Genomic DNA, 19,022 nt, shown 5'->3' on the forward strand with positions numbered 1-19,022 from the left:
CAGGAATTGGACAGGTGGAGAGAAGAGTAGGTGCTTTCAGCCTTGCGGTTGGAGGAGGGATGGGAGACCATGGAACGAAGTGGAGGAGATCCTTCATTCATACCCATGTTCCTTATGGAGGGTGCCCAGGCAGTGCTGTTGACTAACTGATTGAGCCTGTTTCCAGTTCTTATAATCTCCTGCTCATTCAGGCTCAGGTACTCTACATCCTTCCCAGGTGGCCCAGGAACTATTAGGTGACCCTATGCTGGCCTCCATTCACATAATATCCCCAGATTCATCCCTGCTAGAGGCGTGTGGTGCATGTGGTATATGGCAAGTTCTGCCCTCAACCAGCTAATTGACTTTGGACAAGCCACTTCATCTTTTTGAGCCTTAATTCTCCTTAATTATGAGAGAAATTGTCAGGTTTCACTGCAGAGAGGGCATTTGAGATGGGCTCCAGAGTGTGAATAGGAGTTCAGTGGGCAGAGACAGGTTGGGGTGGTAATAATTCTAGATTATAGTGGAATACCTGGAACAATGCTAAAGGTCTCTGTTGGGAACAGCTTCTTGACCATGATGCAGTGGTTAAGGGTGCAGTCTCTGGAGCCAGGCTGTCCCTGCTGTCAATCCTGGCTACTGCACTTACTAGCTGTGTGACCTTGGGAGAGGCACTAAACCTCTCAGTGTTTTGGTTTCCTCCAAGGAAAGGGGGATAATGATAGTACCTACCTCATGGTGTTGTTGTACTGATTAAGTGAGTTTATACATGTAAAGTTGTAGAACAAATCTGAGTACATAGCAACTCTTTAATAAAAGTTACCTGCTATTGTTATTCTTACTGAGGCTCAGAGAGACTAGGGGACTTGCCCATGGACACAGCTTGTGATGAAGGTTTAGGATTCAGGCCAATGCCTCTTTAATTCCAAACCTCTTCTCTTTCTTCTACTCTGGGCTTTCCCAGTGTCTGACAGATGCGTCCAATGTACAACCAGTGTCAAGGCCTCCCTGGAGGTGTTGGATCAGGCCTGCCTACAATGGATCCTCTTCCCTTCCGAGGACCTTGTCTGTCTTACACTGAGGACCCTCAAGGCTTGACATATAATAGGTGCTCAAGAAATACTTGTTGATTGTCTGGGGTGGGCTCCCCACCTGCTCCTGGAGCTTGCCTTGCTCCCTGCATGAGCTCCTCAGACGCCACCTTTCCTGCCTGGTTGGGAGGTAACACCCCCGCTCCCCCTAGGTTCACAGCAGCATCCCCTCCGGCCTTTGTGATGCCTGCCCAGCTCCCTGCCTTGCTGCTGCACTCCCCCAGAGCAGTGGCCTAGGGGTTTTTTCTTCTACTCTGCCCCCCACCTCCAGTCACTGCAAATCTTCAGCCTCTCTCCTGCCTCCCTCCGTCCTCCCCACTTGCTCGTTAAGAAGAGAACAACTCCCGAACTTGATGTCTTTGCCTCTGCTTTTATATCAAACTATAATTTGACTGTCTAAAGGTTCTTCGAGGAGAGAGAAAAGAAAATCACCCCCCACTCCCTGCCCAGAGTAGACCATCTTCAGAAGAAATGGTGCAGACCCTGCCCACCCTCCTTTGGCTGGGGCTCCTTTAGGAAGGGCACAGGCCTGAGGCTAGGAAGCCTCGGCTCTGCCCCCTGCCCCCAGTAATCTGTGCCCTTTCAGCCCCTCAATTCCACTTTGGGGGTGTCAGGGTCATGCTCCCCCTTTCACAGAGAAGGTGTGGGCTCTGGTGCTCTCTTTCCCCTCCCCTGGTCCCTGGGCTCCCCTCAGGCCCACTCTCATTACCCTGTGGGCCGTAGCAAAGGTGATGGTAGTGATGGATGTGACTGACAAGGGAAGGAGCCCAGAGAGTATAAGGGGTTGCCCAAATCCCCTAGTGAGACTCCTCCTGGAAGGGAAGGCTGGCAGGCAGCTGGGGAGGATAGCCAAGTCAGCAGGGAGGGGAGGTGGCTGGGTGTTCTGTCTGCGCACTGAGGGGTCTTTCTTCCATCTCCCACGGTGCCCCACGCTTTCTCATGAGTGTTGTGAGGGGCTGTGGAAACAAGCTGGTGGGGAGGGCCAACCCCCATTTTGTCTGGGACCGTGGAATCTAAATGGTCATATGCTGGTCCACACTCAGTCCCTGCGATTTCCTCCACCTGTCACTGTTTTCTGCTCACCTGCTGGGTTTTTAAAATAAATTTATTTATTTTATTTTTGGCTGCATTGGGACTTCGTTGCTGTGTGTGGGCTTTCTCTAGTTGCAGCAAGCGGGGGCTACTCTTTGTTGCGTTGCGTGGGCTTCTCATTGCTGTGGCTTCTCTTGTTGCGGAGCACGGGCTCTAGGCGTGCGGGCTTCAGTAGCTGTGGCACTTGAGCTCAGTAGTTGTGGCGTGCGGGCTTAGTTGTTCCGTGGCATGTGGGATCTTCCCTGACCAGGGTTCGAACCCGTGTCCCCTGCATTGGCAGGAGGTCTCTTAAGCACTGCACCACCAGGGAAGCCCCTCTTCTGCTATTTTGACAGCACCCTTTCCTCCTGACTCTGCCAGAGGTGAAACTGCCTGTGTGTCCCACTCTCCTTGGAGCAGTTTGTCACCCTCTGCAGTTTGGTTCCCCTGGTTGCCTTGTGACCTCAGCTCTCTGATGGGCTGGATAAAAGTTATGATTTTGCCCATCATCTGGTTTTTCTCTCATCATTGGGCTGGGAGCAGGATTCTCTGTGTCTTCTACTCAGCCTCAGTTTTCCCCTCTGTATGGGGGATACTCACAGCCCCCTCAGAGGGCTGCTGGGAGGGTAGGTAAGCTGCTGTGTCAGCCACTCAGATGGTGGCTCTGCAAGACCCTGTCGGCTGTGACTCTGCTTCCCAAAGGCTGCGGGTACAGTGACAGGGAGGGGCAGCTCTGGCTGGGCTGGCCAGAAAGCCATGGTCGGGGGACCAGCCTGGGCCTTCTTACCCCTCAGAGGCTTAGGAAAGAATGTTCAGCTCCACACTTGCCCAGTGGCAGTTTTTCTGGCCTGGCCCGAGCTGGGCTTGGGAGGCTCAGCCAGGTCAGCCGGCTCCCCTGGAGGGAGCCTTGCATTTGCCAGTAACTGGCTGAAGGCTCTACTCCTCTGCTTGGCTCAGCCCATGAAGCTACTGGGCACAGAGGGTGATGCCCAATGTTTCCATCCGCCTGACATCCAGGCTTTGCCCACTGAGTATGGCCCAAGCTGCTCTCTGTCCCCCCCCCACCACCAGACTCTCTCCCCACTCTATCTGAACCCTGATTTCCTCTCTGGGTTCAGCTGAGGTCTTGGGAAGCCTTGTGTTTGGACCTTCTGGGTGAGGCTTCCCTGGTCTGTGTGGAATCAGGGCTTCAGCCCCCAGCAGCGGGGCCGGGCTGGTTACACTGAGCTTCCTATACCTCCAACCGGCCTGAGACCCGCAGAGCCCGTGGCCCCAGGGGGCCGTGTTGGAGAAGCTGAGGGAGGAAGCCCCTTGCCTGCAGAACTACAGGGGCAGGCTGGGCCTTTCCGTTTCTTCCTGGCGGTGGTGGGCCCTGGGGAGAGAGGCTGGCCACACTGCAGTCTGTGGGGGCCATGGCCTGCCCCTCTGGGGTGGCCAGGCTTGGTTTCCGGGGCCGCCTGGGGGATGCTGGAGGGGTAGTCAGGGACCTTCCTGGGCAAGAACCCTTAGCCTCTTCTGTGTCCTTGACCCAAGGGGGCTGAGACTTCAGGACCAAAAGTGGGGGACAGAAAGCCTGAGACTGGCTAGGGGTTTCCCAGAACAGCCTCTCAGGGCAATGTGGTGGTAGGTGGGGAAGGGATTGGTTTCTTCAAGATTTGGGCTTGAGTGGGCTGACCCATGCTCCCAGGAGCCCAGCCAGGCCAGAAACCCTGGGTGTGGGCAGAGAAGCAAATCTGGCGGAGGTTCTTCTGGGGCCTTGCCCAGGATGACCCCATCTGGAGTGTCTTTCTTAGCCCAGCAAACATCTTAGAGAACCACTTCAGGTACCTCTTGCCTCCCTAGCTCAGGTTTGGGCTCTCCAGGCTCCCATCCTCCTTCCATGGGCCACATGGTGTGGTAGCTGCCTGAGTACTAGTCTGTGAGCTCTTCTAGTGGGGGTCGAGGGTGCTGGAAATGGGTGCTGGTGGACAGTGACTGCTTAAGGACCTTTGGACAGCATCCTGCCTGCTGCTATTGCCTGGCTGCATGACCTAGTGGAAGCAGCTGCTCTCTGAGCCTCAGTTTCCCCCTCTCCAACTTGACTTCTTAAGTGCTGTGGCTTAGAGATCAGCCTAGGCAGGCTTCAAGTCTTTGGGTGCCCACCTCCTCAGGCCTTTTCTGAGCTGCTCTGTCTCTGCCGCCCTGGATCCCCCCCACCTATTATTTTTTTTAATTTTTGAAAAAATATTTTATTTAGTTATTTAGGTTGCATCGGGTCTTAGTTGCAGGCACACAGGATCTTCATTGATGCATGCAGGATCGTTTAGTTGTGGCATGTGGGCTCTTCGTCGTGGCACTCAAGTTCACTCTAGCTGTGGCGCGTGGATCTCTTCTCTCTAGGCGTGGCGTGCAGGTTTTCTCTTCTCTAGCTATGGCACATGGGCTCCAGAGTGCATGGGCTGTGTAGTTTGAGGCATGCGGGCTCTCTAGATGAGGCGTGCAAGCTTAGTATTTGTAGCACGTGGGCCTAGTTTCCCTGCGGCATGTGGGATCTTAGTTCCCCCACCAGGGATCGAACTTGCATCCCCTGCATTGGAAGGCGGATTCTTTACCACTGGACCACCAGGAAAGTCCCCCCCCCTTTTTTTTTTAAATGTGGACCATTTTTAAAGCCTTTATTGAATTTGTTACAATATTGTTTCTGTTTAATGTTTTGGTTTTTTGGCCTGGAGGTGTGTGGGATCTTAGCTCCCATTGAACCCACACCCCCTGCATTGGAAGGTGAAGTCTTAACCACTGGACAGCCTGGGAAGTCCCACCCACCCACTTTTTTTTTTTTTCATTTTATTTTTATTTTTTATTTTTTGTGGTACGCGGGCCTCTCACTGTTGTGGCCTCTCCCGTTGTGGAGCACAGGCTCCGGACGTGCAGGCTCAGCGGCCATGGCTCACGGGCCCAGTTGCTCTGCGGCATGTGGGATCCTCCCAGACCAGGACACGAACCCGTGTCCCCTGCATCGGCAGGCAGACTCTCAACCACTGTGCCACCAGAGAAGCCCCATTTTATTTTTTAAACTTTTTATTTTATATTGGAGTATAGCAGATTAACAATGTTGTGATAGTTTCAGGTGCACAGCAAAGCAACACAGCCATACATATACATGTATCCATTCTCTCCCAAACTCCCCTCCCATCCAGGCTGCCACATAACATTGAGCAGAGTTCCCTGTGCCATACAGTAAGTCCTTGTTGGTTACTGGATCCCTTGCCCACCCCCCTTATGTTGTCCAAATCCTTCTTTATTCAGAGCCCTTACCCACCTCTTCAGGAAGCTCTCTCTGATACCTTCAGCTGTCCCTGATCTGAGTCGGAACCTGATGGCGTCCCCAGTTGCTCCCTTCTACTTGGCACACACTCCTGGCTCTGTGCGGGGCTCTGGCTACACAGAGACTGCTCAGCATTGCCTGTGTGAGCAGGTGGGCCTGTAACATCCAGCAGGAGGCTGGCATGGGGAGGAGCACTGGTGTAGGAGCCCAGAGGGAGCAGAAATTCCTTCCCTGGGGCCGATGAGGCAACACTTGAGCTGCACCTTGAAGGGGGAGGCTGGAGATGAGGGGGTCTTGGGGTCAGAGACCAGGCTAGGAAGGACCTTGAATGCCAGGTAAGGAATCATGGGATCTGGCCTCCCTTTGCAGGTGGAGAGCCCTGGGGAAGAACTCCTCCCCCCACCCCCATTGGGTGGCATCCTCCTGAGAGCAAACCCTCCCTATAATGCCTGGAGCCCTCAACCCACACCCTCTGCCCTATGATCTTCTACTTGTCCTGTAGATTTCTGCTCTAAGGACACTGCCTCAGGCAAGCCTTCCCTGACCACTGTCCACGCTCTCAGAGCCCCCTCATCCCAGTGTGGAGTGGGCTTCCCCCTTGCCCCCCCCACCAGTGTGACCATTGATTGCTCACCAGGCTTTCAGGCCACTGAGGGCAGGAATCAGAAGGGATTGTTGTCCCCTGCATCCCCAGCTCCCAGCCCAATGCTTGGCACAGAGTAGGTGCTCAATAAATGTCGATTGATTATGTGGATGTATGTAGGGGCACAGAGCCGTGAGTCCCAGGCCCAGGCTGGACGGTGGGGCTGATTGGGGAGTGGGAGGCATGGACCTCCAGTGAGGTGGGGCAAAACCTGGGTCGCAGTTGGAGCTGTGCTTCCTTTGTGTGTCATTAGGCGGCTCTTTAAAGATCCGTTTGCTGGAACAAAAGCCATCTCTGGCAGCCCCTCAGTGGGCAGGCCAGGCCTCGCTTGCTCCCTTTGGAAATGCTTTGAGAACAGGTGGACTGAGCCCACTTGTCACCCCCAGGCTGGCTGGTGACTCTGGGGAGTGGGGGGCAGCCACAGGGGCAGGGCAGTAGGAGGCAGGGCGATTGGCGGATCCAGCCCTGACCTCAACGAAATTATTTTTAAAACCTGCAAGAGAAAGTGGATATTTTTAACCTTTGTTCCATCAAGGCATCCCAAGGGAAAAAGAAGGGGGAAGGAGGCAGACAGAGAATTGGGAGAGGGGCATGAGCAGAGGTGGGGGCTTCCAGGGGAGGATGAGCAGCCCCAGAGAGCCCTGAGGACAAGGTGTTTTGTCCCCAGCCCTTTTGAATTTTTTAAAAGCTCCAAACAGCAAGAAGGACAGTAGAGTTCATTATATCGAGTTATCTCCTCTGTTTCAGGCAAAGATCAATCTTCCGAGTCTTGCAGCTCCTAGGGGGAAGGGAAGAGAATGAAAATGGGAGGTGAAGGAAAAAGCTCCCTGGACCAATTTCCGCTGGCTAACACGATTACTTGGCTGCCAGGCAGCAGTGCCAGCTGTTGGCAGGCATCCTGGCCCCCTGCCAGTCATGCTCAGTTGTCGGCTGCCTCCCAAGGCTCCCTCCTGAATGGGACAGGTTGGCAGGTGTGAGAGCCCCAGTTCCCCCCCTGGGGTGGGGTTGCTGGGCTTGGCATCCCAGGGAGACCTCAGGCCCCACTGCTCTTGAGTGTGCATCTGCCGCTTCAGCTGACCTTGTCCCAGCTTTGTGCCCACCTCCCAGCCTTTGCTCAGAGGGTCCTGCCCTGCTGGGTGTGCCTTCCGGCTCCTTCCCACTTCATATGGCAGCAGACTATGTAGAAAATAGAAGCACAGGCTTTGGAGCCAGATAGAGCTGCCTCTGCCTCTTCATTCTTTCATTCATTTATTCGTTCATTCATTCAACAAATATTTCCTGAGTATCTGCTATGTGCTGAGTACTGCACATAGTGAGAGGTGGATATAAAGCTGAACAAGATGGACACAGTCCCGGCCTGCCTTACTGGGTTTGTATTATGATGAGGAGATCCATGAGAAACAAGGACTAAATCAGCAAGAATGTCAGGTAGGGATAACGTCTATGAAAGATGGGAGAGATTGGGGTGCATGGGGATGACCAGGGAAGATAAAGGAGGTCCCATTTGACCAGGGAGGTCTGGGGAAAGAGCATTCTGGGCAGCAAGAGCAGCAATGACAGAGTCCCCGAAACTGGCCAGTGTGGGAGGGGGCCAGATTGTGGTCGAAGGTGAGTTCTGAGCAGTGGGTAGGCTTTGAGGAGTCTAGACTTGATCCTCTCTGCCATGGAAACCCCTTGCTATGGCTGGAGAGTGACAGGATTCCATTTGTACCATCATGTGGCTGCCCTGATAGTCTGGGGCCAGGGTGGGATCAGGGAGCCTGGAGAGGCAGGAGGCTGCTGCAATTATCCAGGCAAGGGCTGACAGGGGCGGGAGCAGATGAGCCGGGGAAGTGGGCAGGTTCTGGATGTGTTTTTGGGGTTGAACTGACACGGTGTGCTGATGGCTTGGGTGTGGGGTGAGAAAGAGAGGAGTCAAGGCTGAGGGAGACATAATTTGGGGGATAAAAATTAAGAGTTCTCTTTTGGACAGGTCTGTTAGATGAGCTAGTGGAGATGACAAATAGGCCTGTGGATACACCCAGCTGGTGCTCAGGAGAGGGCTGGGGCTGCAGAGAGATCTGGGGGCGTGGCTGGGATTTAAAGCTACACGTCCAACCCACCAGGGAATGCGTAGATAAGAGAGAGCAGGGAGCCCCGGCCAGCCCTGTGGCCTCGGATGTTTGGAGGAGGGTGGGGTAAGAAGGGAGGAAAGCCTGGGAGCACAACCAGGAGAGGCTGAATCCTGGGAGCCCAGAGATAAAGTGTTTCCCAATGGAGGAAGCAGTCAGCCGTGTCAGAGAGTGACCACTGGGCTTGGCAAAAATGAGGTTTCTGGGAACCTTGATAAGAGCAGTTTTGTGGAGTGATGGGGATGGAAGCACAATTGGAGAGGGAGTGAGGGAGAGCAGGAAGTGAGGGAGTGGAGACTGGGACACTTAGTAGAGAGAGCTCTTGAGTTTTGCTATAAAAGGGAGCAGAAAGATGGAAGGGCACGTGGATTGAGGAATCTCCTTCCTTCTCTCCCTTTGTCTCTTCCTCCCTCCTTCTCTTCTTCCCTTTCTTCCTTCATAATATTGCGGTGAATTGATATGCTGTTTACCAGCTGTGTGACCTTGGGCAAGTAACTTAACCTCTCTGAGCCTCAGTTCCACATCTGTAAAATATAGATGACAACCCAGATGTTACTGGATCTGGCACCTAGTAGGTACTCAGTAAATGGGAATTGTTCTTAAGTAGGCGTTCACCTGAGGAAATGGTCAGCTTGGCATTGGCACATTTTTTGAGGACAATTTGGCAGTGAGTATCAAAATTTAAAATGTGTATACCTTTTGACCTGCTTTTTAGAAATACATGTGTACAAAGAGGCGGGCTTTTTTTCCAGCAATGTGTGAAATAAGAAACTGGAACCCCCTAAGCACTCATCCTGGGAGGTCTGATTACGTAGGTGAGGGTATGTTCACCACGTGGAGTTCTTCGTGGGGCTTTGTTTGGAGCACAGACACTGGCGCTTCATGGGCTCAGCCACTCCCTAGGCTGGGCGTTCTTGGGCAGGTTACTCTGCACTTCGGTTTTCTCATCTACAAATTAGGCTAACAGCAGCACCCGTCTTGGGGGGGGGGGTTGTTATGAGAATTAAATGGGTTAATAAATACAATGCTCAACCCAGTATCTGGCACATAGTAGGTGCTCAGTGAGTACAAGCAGTGATTATTGTTATCTTGATGTACCATTGTAAGGAATGCAATTATACACCAGCATAGAGACCATAATCTCTGGTGCGTAACTGCAGGTTTGTTCTCTATGTAAACACTTGTGAACCTCTCTGCATGTCTGTGCAAATGCATAGTGAAAGTTTCACACCAGCTGGGCTGTCAGGACCTCTGGAGACATGGTTGGGAGTCAGAGCGTGTTTACCCTACAGATATCTGTATTTGAAGCTCTTAACAAGAGAAAGCTTTCATGTACAGGCACACCTTGGAGATATTGTGGGTTTGGTTCCAGACCACCACAATAAAGTGAATATTGCAATAAAGTGAGTCACGTGAAGTTTTTGGTCTCCCAGTGTATATAAAAGTTATGTTTATACTATACTGTAGTCTATTAAGTAATAGCATTATGTCTGAAAAAACAAAGTACATACCTTAATTAAAAAATACTTTATTGCTAAAAAAACGCTAACCATCATCTGAGCCTTCAGTGAGTCATAATCTTTTTGCTGGTGGAGGGTTTCAAATATTGCAAGAATTACCAAAATGTGACACAGAGACATGAAGTGAGCAAATGCTGTTGGAAAAATGGTGCTGACAGACTTACTCGATGAAGGGTTGCCACAAACCTTTAATTTGTAAAAACCACAATATCTGTGAAGTGCAATAAAACAAGGTCCGCCTGTATTACTTGTATAGTAATAAGACTACAATATGTAAAAATAGTAAATTTAGTCCCTACCCCCTCCAGGAAGCCTTCCATGACTGCACTGGCCCATAGCCCACACCTATCAGATCTATTCAAGATAAGCTGACCTGCTGTGGCTGCTTTGAATCAGCTGTGTGTGTGCATGAGCATGGTCTCCTCAGTCAACCTATGAACTCCTTGAGGGTGTGGACTATGCACTTTACAGGCCAGACACATCTAGACTGGCAGTTACCAAAGTGTGATCCCCAAATGGCAGCAGCAGCATCACCTGGGAGCTTCTTGGAAATGCTGATTCTCAGGCCCCACCCTGGACCTGCTGAATCAGAAACTCTGGAGGTGGGGTCCAGCGTGCCATGTTTTCATAAGCCCTCCAGGTAACTCTGATGCACTTACTGGTATTGATGCGGAAATCAAGGCACAGCGAGGGGAAGGGCCGCCCCAGGGTCATGGGGCAAGCCAGTGACAAAGCTGAGATGACCAGGTCAAGGTCCCAGTTAGAGATGAAGGAGAGGGCCTGGGTGCTCCCTGTGGCTACCACATCTGACCTCAGGAGGGAGAATTTGAGGTTTAGTCCTGTGTGTCCAGGGGCCAGAGAACCCACAGGTATGGGTAGATGGAGACAGCTGCTCTCTGTTTATGGGCACTCGGGCCTTCCACAGGGAGCACCCCTTCCCCCAGCTCCATCCCTCCTGAGGCCCCTCCCCAGCCAGCTGCAGCCAGGCACTTGCTTTACAGAGTGCATTCTTGACTCTGAAGTGAGTCTGGCATCCTTTGGCTGCCCGGTCTCCTGCTCGCTCTGTCCCCAGCTGTGGGCAGAGGTTTGGTGGGGTTGATTGCCGGATGGGTCCTGTGGGTGAGGAGTCTGCTGGTCTCCATCTGACTGCGGTCTCACCCCTTCTCTGCTGTCTCTCTGCAGGTGTCCCTCTGAAGAGCCCCTGAGCCCGCTCACGCTACCCCCCCCCCCAGAGGTAAGCAGCAGTGGCTGTCTGGGTTGGTGGATGAGGCTGGGCCCTAGGGTGTGTGTGTGCAGGGCAGGTTCCAGGGGCCTTGTCTCCCTCTACTCGGCCCTCTCTGCCACCATTTCTCCTCTTCCATCTCCTGGAGCCCACATTTGCCCTCCTCCAGTCATGCTCCTGGGGGTCCTGTTGAGTTGCAGGGTGAAAAAAAGGATTTGGGAACCAGCTTCGGGGAAGAAAAGAGGAGGGTGGCTCCTTGGTCTGAGGGGTCAGGGTTATGGGCGCTGTTGGGTTTGGGGGGCTGCTGGCGGAGGTACCAGCCAGGAGTGAGACCCTGGAGGGACCCTGGAGGCCCCTCACTGAGCAGGGGGCAGAGCTGTGGGCCACTCAAGGGAGGTGGGCCTGCCTGTGGGGCCAGGCCAGGGCCTAAGTTAGGCTGTAGGTGCTCTAGGTGGTCAAACTCAGGCTTTGGGGGGCTGGCCGTGCTCTGCAATGAGTAAGCATTTTGGGGACACGATTCCTGGGTCTGGGGAACACTGTTTAATGAGGGGCTGCACAGGCAGGCCCCAGCTGGTCTCGGGGAAGACACTTACCTTCCCCCCAGCTCCCTGTGTCTCCTCGGACTTCAGTTCCAACGAGGCTTTGCAGAGTGGATGATTTCTAAGAGGGCTCTGGCTTTTATTTGGCGTCAGGGGGCCCAAGTGTGTCTGCCAAGTCAGCCTCGCCTCCACACACAGGAGGGAGCAGAGGGGTGTGAAGTAGGGGAGGTGGCACCATTCCCCCCCAAGCCTTTCACAGCAATAGCAGCAGCCAGTGGGGAGCAGTGGGGGACCTGAGGGCGGGCCTCCCTGGTTCTCCACCCTTGTCTGGCAACCTAACCTTGTTACACAGCCCAGGACAGGGGTAACTGAGATAACCAGTTGGAGTTCTGGCTTCACCCTTGTCTGTGTGACCCACTCCTCCGCATTTCCTCATCTCTGAAAGGGGGCTTCTCACAGTGTATCCTTCCGGGCATTGTGTTGTATGGAGAAGGACTGGTACAGAGGCTGGCACACAGTTGATGCTCAGTAAATGTTAAAAGACACACCAGTTATTTTGCCCCATGGACTGAGTTCTGTGAACACAGGGCCTGGGGCCAGGCACAGGGTGGGTCTGGTTATTGGGAAGAGTCTGCAGGACTCTGGGGAACAGAGAAGAGCAGCCCACGGCAGCTCAGACACCCCTACAAAGGCCGGCACAGCCTTCCTGCCATTCTTGCGAGGGAAAACTGTGCCCAGTGGGCCCAATCCAGGCAGACTGCCTGGAGGAGGGGTGTTAATTGTTATTAATTTGCCATGGTTGATCACCTCTTTTAAGTCTACAAGAAACATTTTTCACACTTCAATTAGCTCATTAATCTTACCAACAACTCATGAGAGGGAGCAGTTTTTTCCCTTCCTAGAAGTGGAAAGGAGCCTAGAGCCGAGGCTGAGAGGTGGGGATGGACCCTGGTGGCCAAGGTAGGATTTGGCTTAGGTTCTCCCTCCAAGTCCCACAGTATATGTATCACTCTCCACTACTCTGCACCTTTCCTCCCAGTTTGGGGCCTCCCAAGGGGAGAGGCGTGGTTGGAGGCCACACCTTTGGCCACCATGTCCCCTGGCCAGGCCCCCAGGAGCTGGGGTCGGTCTGCCCTCCAGAGAAACCATGGCATGTGGGGTGGGAGCTGGCCTCCTGTCTGGACCAGGAGGCCACAATCAGCAGGGCTGCAAGATGAAGCCACTTGGCTGCTCTCTCATGTTCCCTCTCTGGGGCACATCTATCCTTCCTAGACATGACCCACTTCCCTCTCCTCTGTGCCTGCACACTGACAGCCCCTCTGCTTAGAGTTTGTCCCCGCTCTTAGGAGCTAGCCCACAGTAACTGCCCTTAGCTGCCCTCCCCAGCCCGCCATCCCTTGGGTGGCTGAGTGGGCTCTAGCCCCATTCAGTTGACTGAGAGCAAGCTCCAGGCGCTTGTCCCAGACGTGGGATTCAGTAGCAGGGATGCTACTAAGGGTAGGCTGGGAAGGGCAGGTTCAAATCCACAAGGCTGACCGCAGACCTGAAGGGATGTCATCTGGCACACCTGGAACTGGCATCTGATGCATGTTTGATTATTTATGACTCTGTGGGATGGCCCGAGAAATCTTTGGAATAGAAGAAACCTGTGCTGGATCAGAGCCTCTGTGTGTGTGTGTGTGTGGTGCATGGGGAGGCTGGCGGGGAGGCATTATGCAAGTGTGGAAGCCACAGTTACAACAGCATCTGTCTAGGGGGAGAAGGAGGAGCCGCAGGTCCGCAGGTCACACCAGGGCACAGGCTCCATCTGCAGTCAAGGCTGGGTGTGGGTGGTGGCCAGCCTTGGCTAGTGCTCTGCCCCACGTGAAGCCACACGTGGGCACCAAGGGGTGTACACTCATCTGAGGGGACCAGAAGTGTGAGGGCCACTCCAGAGGAGACCTGGGCCCACCCAGAAGAGCCCAGGAGGCCTGGGGAAAGGGTCTTGGCTGGATTGGTGGGCTTGCCACACACCCACCCCGACTCTATCATCGCTGCCAGAGTTCACTGGCCTTTTTCATGTGGGTCTGAGATGCAGACCCAAGCTGTGACTGCCCTCATTTCTAAAACAGGGGAATGATGGGGCTGGGTATCAGGCCTATGCCCTAGTTGACATCCTATTCTTGGGGATGTAATTTTCAGCTTTAGGAAGTCAGAGTGTCTCTGCTTTAAATACTGCTCTGTTTCCTTGGTTTTCACCTCAGTCAGCTCAACACAGAAGGGAGACCCCATGGCCTTCTCCCTTCTCCCCACCAGATCTCCGGTCCTGGGCATTTCTGTGGTGCTGGGGGATGGACTTAGCAGGAAAGTATAGAGTTAAGAGCCCAAGTTCCGAGCCAGGCCACCTGGGTTCATACTGTTGTCACCGCTTGTGAGCTGTGTGACCTTGAGCAAGTTTCCTAACGTCTCTGTGCTTCAGTCTCCTCATCTGTAAAATGGGCATAACAGTCGCTTCCTCACAGGGATGTTGGGAAGATTGGTTAAGATGATGCATGAGAAGCCTTTAAACATGGCCTGTCACATGGTGAGGACCCTGTCAGTGGAGCTATTATTATTGCCAGGATTGGTGGCCGGTTGCTCTTATGGGTGGGGCAGGCAGCAGAGCCAGCTACAGCTGAAGCCAGTGGTATCTCTGTCCTCCAGCTCCTGTGGCTGTGGTTGGGGCGGCGGCTCTGGCTTCTTTTCTGCTGCCTTCCTCTGGGTATCAATTACTGAAGGCTGCTGGGGGCACTGCTGGGTATGAGGTGGAGGCAGCTTGTCCCTGCATTGGTGATTGGTGCTTTCAGCCACCAGGGTGGAGATGGGCACAGAGGGGTGAAATCCAAGATGTGAGGAGATGGGGAGGCTGCTTGAATGGGGTGGAGGGGGGCAGCAGAAGTAATGACGGGGTTGGCCTGAAAGGCCTGGCAGGTGGAGGTGGGAGACAGGGAAGAGAGAGCGGAAGGAGAAAGACCTGGCACATGCCACCTGCCAGGCACTTGGCACAGTTTTCACACACGTAGCATTGTTCATTCCTCATACAGGAGAGGGATGTCACTAGCCCTGTTGCCATACGAAAAACAGAGGCCCGTGTGGGGAAGGTGAGTTGACCCAAGTCACAGAAGAGGCAGGGGTGGGATTGAACCCACCTGTGTCCTCTGCCCTGGGGGGCATGCACCAGGAACGGGTGGGGCTGTAGTGCTAGGCTCTGGCTGTCCCGGGCAGTGGTCACGCATGGTCCTGGATGTGCATGTGTGACTGCACGTCCTCCTCGCTCCCCGACTTCGGCTGGACACTTCTGGGAAACTGGGGCAGTGGGGCGGCTCCCTGACACCTCCTACGGTATTGGCACCTGGGGGCGGCTTCCACATCGGAGCCTGGTGCCCGGGCCCAGCCGGTTCTCCTGCACAGGCCTCCCATGACTCTGTCCAGCCCCCCACCCAGCCTACCTGCCAGGATGGGGGTGCTGAAGGTGGGCTGGAAGATGCCCCGGGATAATAAAAATGATCAGTGACTAAGATGTTGTATGCCAAGCGTGGGTTAGTGATAATTTTATTATGCCCATTCTGCTGCTGTGGAAATTGAGGCCGGAGGGGGTGTAGTGACTATGCAGTTGTGGGGCAGGGTTCTGACCTGGGTGGTGGGGCCTAGCTCTGGTTTTGCTCAGTGGGCAGTCTCAGCAGAGCCCCGCAAAGTCTAAGGAGTCAGGATCCTGCCCCAGCCCTGCTGCAGGCCAGGCCTCAGGGGGGCATGTGATACAAATCACCTCAGCTGAACCTGCCGGCAGCTTCTTACTGTTCTTATGTTACAGATGTGGAAGCTGAGCTGTGAAGAGAGGATGAGGTCTGCAAGGCCACATAGCTGGGAAGGAGTACACGGGGTGGTGTTCCCATTAGCTTTATCTGATCCCCTAGAGCTGCCCCTGGAGTTCCCTCCCTGGAGGCTGAAAGGAAGGGGCAGGAGTGAGGTGGTGAGTGCTACAGAAAGCCCTCTTCCCATGTGGCCATAACTTGGGCCCCACCCCTCAGTGAGGCTTTGGTCTCTGGCCTGGCTGGGACCTGGGAAGACTTTGTGGGCCAGGACTCAGGCAGGCCCCAGTGCAGCCCATCTGCCCTGGGCTCGTGGGGATGTGGCGTGGCCGTGATGAATGGGCTCCTGGCAGGCTGAGCATTAATCATATTGCCGGGTGGCGGGAGAGGAAGCTGCCTGAAATGTCTGCTCTGGGACAGCATCTATCACCACCAGGCCTGGCCGGACTGGGAGGGTGAGGGGGCAGCCAGGGGTGGAGGGGAAGGGGGCCCAGTCTGAGTGAGGAGAAACAGCCTTGACCTGGCGGTCATGTCTGAAGAGGCTCAGTTTGAGGGGCCTCCTCATCCCCCCATCCCCCATATGTGTATCTTCTTTGGAGAAATGTCTTTTCAAGTCCTTTGCCCACTTTTGGATTGGATTATTTGGTTTTTGGTTTTGAGTCATAGGAGTTCTTTATATATTCTGGATATTAACCTCATCAGATATACGATTTGCAAATATTTTCTCCCATTCACTAGGTTGCCTTTTCACTTTGTTGATTGTTTCCTTTGACATGCAGAAGGTTTTAAGTTTGATGTAGCCCCATTTGTCTATTTTTGCTTTTGTTGCCTGTGCATTTGGTTTTATATCCAAGAAATCATTGCCAGGTCCAATGTCATGAAGCTTTTCCCTTATGTTTTCCTTTAGGAGTTTTATAGTTTCAGGGCTTACATTTAGATTTTTAATCCATTTTGAGTTAATTTTTGTATATGGTGTACCATAAGGGTCCAACTTCATTTTTTTTTTTGCATGCGGATGTCCTGAAACTGAACATAGGCTGTAGCAACTGCAAGCTTCTTCTTTCTTATGCAGTATCTATATACCTGGGTCCATCGGACCCACATCCTTTCCGCCTGGGGAATGACTGTTGCCCTGGCCATGAGACCTTCCTCCTTCCCTCTTTAGGCACTGCTGTACCCAGGCCTGGTTAGGCAGGACAGTGGCCTACGGCCCCACTAGGGTGGTGTGGACCATTGCAGGGATGCAGGCTTCTTCCCTGCCCATCTCCAGGGCCGCTGGGGCCTCTGGGTGGATTCAGGGGCTCTGTGACGGGACAGATACCGGTGCCCAGTGACAGTGCGCTCAGGAGGACTTGGGCAGGACCAAGGGCCCAAAGAGTCAACACTGGATGTTGGTCTGTGGGAAGAAGGTCCCCAGTGGGGCACCTTAGGGCTCTGGCCTCATTCTGCCCCAATCTTCTGGTGACTTAGATGAAGGCACAGAGTCCCGCATTTGCCAGTGAGAGGTGGTTCTCACCTTGGGTCCTCAGCTGATGGAAGCTCTGGGCTAAAACCCACCAAACCAAATGGAATCTTAGAGGTACAAAAATGAAGTTCTGCACTTGGGTACGAAAACTCAATGGCCAGGGGATGGGTGCAGGAAGGGGACAGGGCCACTTTCACATACACCGCAGCAGTGCTGTGCTGGAGCCAGCTTGCACACCTCCTCCTTGAGGTGTGTCCATTGGCACATGTTCAGGAATCTTGCGAGCCAGTGGTTCAGCACAGGTGTCCCAGGTGTCCTGACTTCCCCAGGGCTGGCAGATGCAGGCTCCACCTCTGACAAGGCTGCCCATGGAGCTAGGGGGTTACACAGTCTGCCACTAGCTTTCTGTGTGACCCAGGCAGGGCTTTTCCCTTCCCTGGGCCTCAGTTTCTTCATCTGTAAAATGATCACTGTTTCCTTCCCATAGGGGAATTTTGAGGGTTCAAAAAGATGATGGTTGTAAGTCTGTCTGTGGGGCGTCAGCTGTGCTACGAGTGGACTGTGAGCCCGAAGGTTCCCAGGCACCATGAATCCACTCCCTGCACTGTATGGATGGGTCAACTGATACCCTCAAGCTCATATGGCTGATCCAGGACTCAGACTCCAGTCACTGAATCCCCCATCCAGGGCTCTTTGTCCTATTCAGATCCTGGCACAGGAAGTCAGCTAAGCTCAATTAGAACTGCCTCTGGACTGGGTACACCCAAACCAGCTTCTGATACCCAGGCGGGAGCCCCACCACCTGGAGGGGAGTGGTCATGAGGGTAAATCCTTCTACCCTGATCCTCCACCATAGCTTATGTGACCGGTGGGAGGATGGAGAGGAGGCCAGGATGCCATCTCAGGCTCCCCCAGGGAAGGTAGTAACAGGGTCCACCTGCCGTCTGGGAAGCATCTACGTGCGATGGGTGTGAGCTTTGTGGAGACCTGCCAGTGCGGGATGTTGGGTGGAAATGGACCAGCCCCTGGCCGTGATGCTGGAGCCTGGCCCAGTGGGGCTCTGGCCAAGGGAGGCTGTGGGGTACTTCCGGCCCTTGGGAGCTCGCGGCTCTCTTCCTCATTATGGAATGGTGGCTTCATGTGCCTCACTCCGTTTGCTCCTCACACTAGCCCACAAAGTGGGTGCCAATCTTATCCCCACTTTACTGATGACGATACTGAGCTCAGAGAGGTGAGCTCGAAGCTAGAAAGCGGCTCTGCCACTGATTACTTGTGATCTTCAGCTCTCAGTTGCCACATCTGAGCAATGACGATTCAGACAGATGCCTTTGGGGCAATATGTTTGACTTCAGATATACATTCTGCTAAGGATGCTGAAGTGTCAGAGTATCCACAGCTTTGAAGATTTGACAAGTCCAAGGAAGGGCCCTGATCGCAGTCTGTAGACCAGCGAACCCGAGGCAGAGAAAATTAGAGTTAGTTCTATGGAAGTCACCCCCTTTCCCGCCTCACCCCATCCACCCTCCCGGGTAGGGCTTGCCGGCTGCTCCGGGCCCTCTCCAATGCCCCCTGAGGCTCGGGTCCAAGCCGGCAGTCACTGGTGATGTGGGTCTGGCTGTGTGTACGTGTGCACACGTGTGTGCTGGGGTGAGGGATGTGCCTGGAGGGAGCCAGGGAAGCCGAGCAGACTCTGTGGCTACTGGGCAAGAGGAGGCCCCCCCACCGCTCCCCGCTCCTGCTCCAGGGGGCAGTGAGTGGGAGATGCCCTGGGTGAGGGTTTGTGCCCACTATATATAGCTGCTCAGACACACACACCCAGCTATTTCTGTGTTCTTCCTCCTACTGAGGCAGGGGGGAGGGGAGAGAAAGTAGTCCATCTAAAAATATAACCCGGGGAAAATATCACAGCGCCAGAGCCAGAGCCTGAGAGATCTGTCTCATTCTCTCGCCTCCCACCCCCGCGCCCCGACTTACCTCACAGCCGCCTCGGCTCCCTTTGGAACCTTCGTGATGTGGCCTCCTCCCCAACCTGTGCTGCTTTCCCCTCTTGCCCGCTAGGTGGGGCTGGGGTCTCCCTGCCCCCATTTCACAGATGAAGAAACCGAGGCCTGGAGAGGGCTGGCTTCGGTGGGGCCGCAGGCTCCCAGACACAGCACTTTCTGCTGATGGCCCCTCGGGATGCCCAGGTGTCCCCAGCGTCTCCCCACCCTGTTGGGCCTTGGACTTGGGTGGCAGGGTTCAGGCGTG

At 54.1% G+C, this 19,022-nt stretch overlaps 1 protein-coding gene across 4 annotated transcripts in view; it reads left to right on the forward strand.

Annotated features, from left to right (window-relative positions):
- LINGO1 (leucine rich repeat and Ig domain containing 1) overlaps positions 1-19,022 on the forward strand; it is a 200,567-nt gene that overhangs the window by 68,887 nt on the left and 112,658 nt on the right. For 2 of the 4 annotated variants that reach the window (XM_067029383.1, XM_067029385.1), the window contains exon 3: positions 10,905-10,956. The exons of the other annotated variants lie outside the window; for them this stretch is intronic. The gene's annotated coding sequence lies outside the window, so the exon portion shown is untranslated. The remainder of the gene's footprint in view (positions 1-10,904; positions 10,957-19,022) is intronic. 4 annotated transcript variants of the gene reach the window in all.

Source organism: Kogia breviceps, chromosome 3 (genome assembly GCF_026419965.1).
Source record: "Kogia breviceps isolate mKogBre1 chromosome 3, mKogBre1 haplotype 1, whole genome shotgun sequence".
Taxonomy (NCBI): domain Eukaryota; kingdom Metazoa; phylum Chordata; class Mammalia; order Artiodactyla; family Physeteridae; genus Kogia; species Kogia breviceps.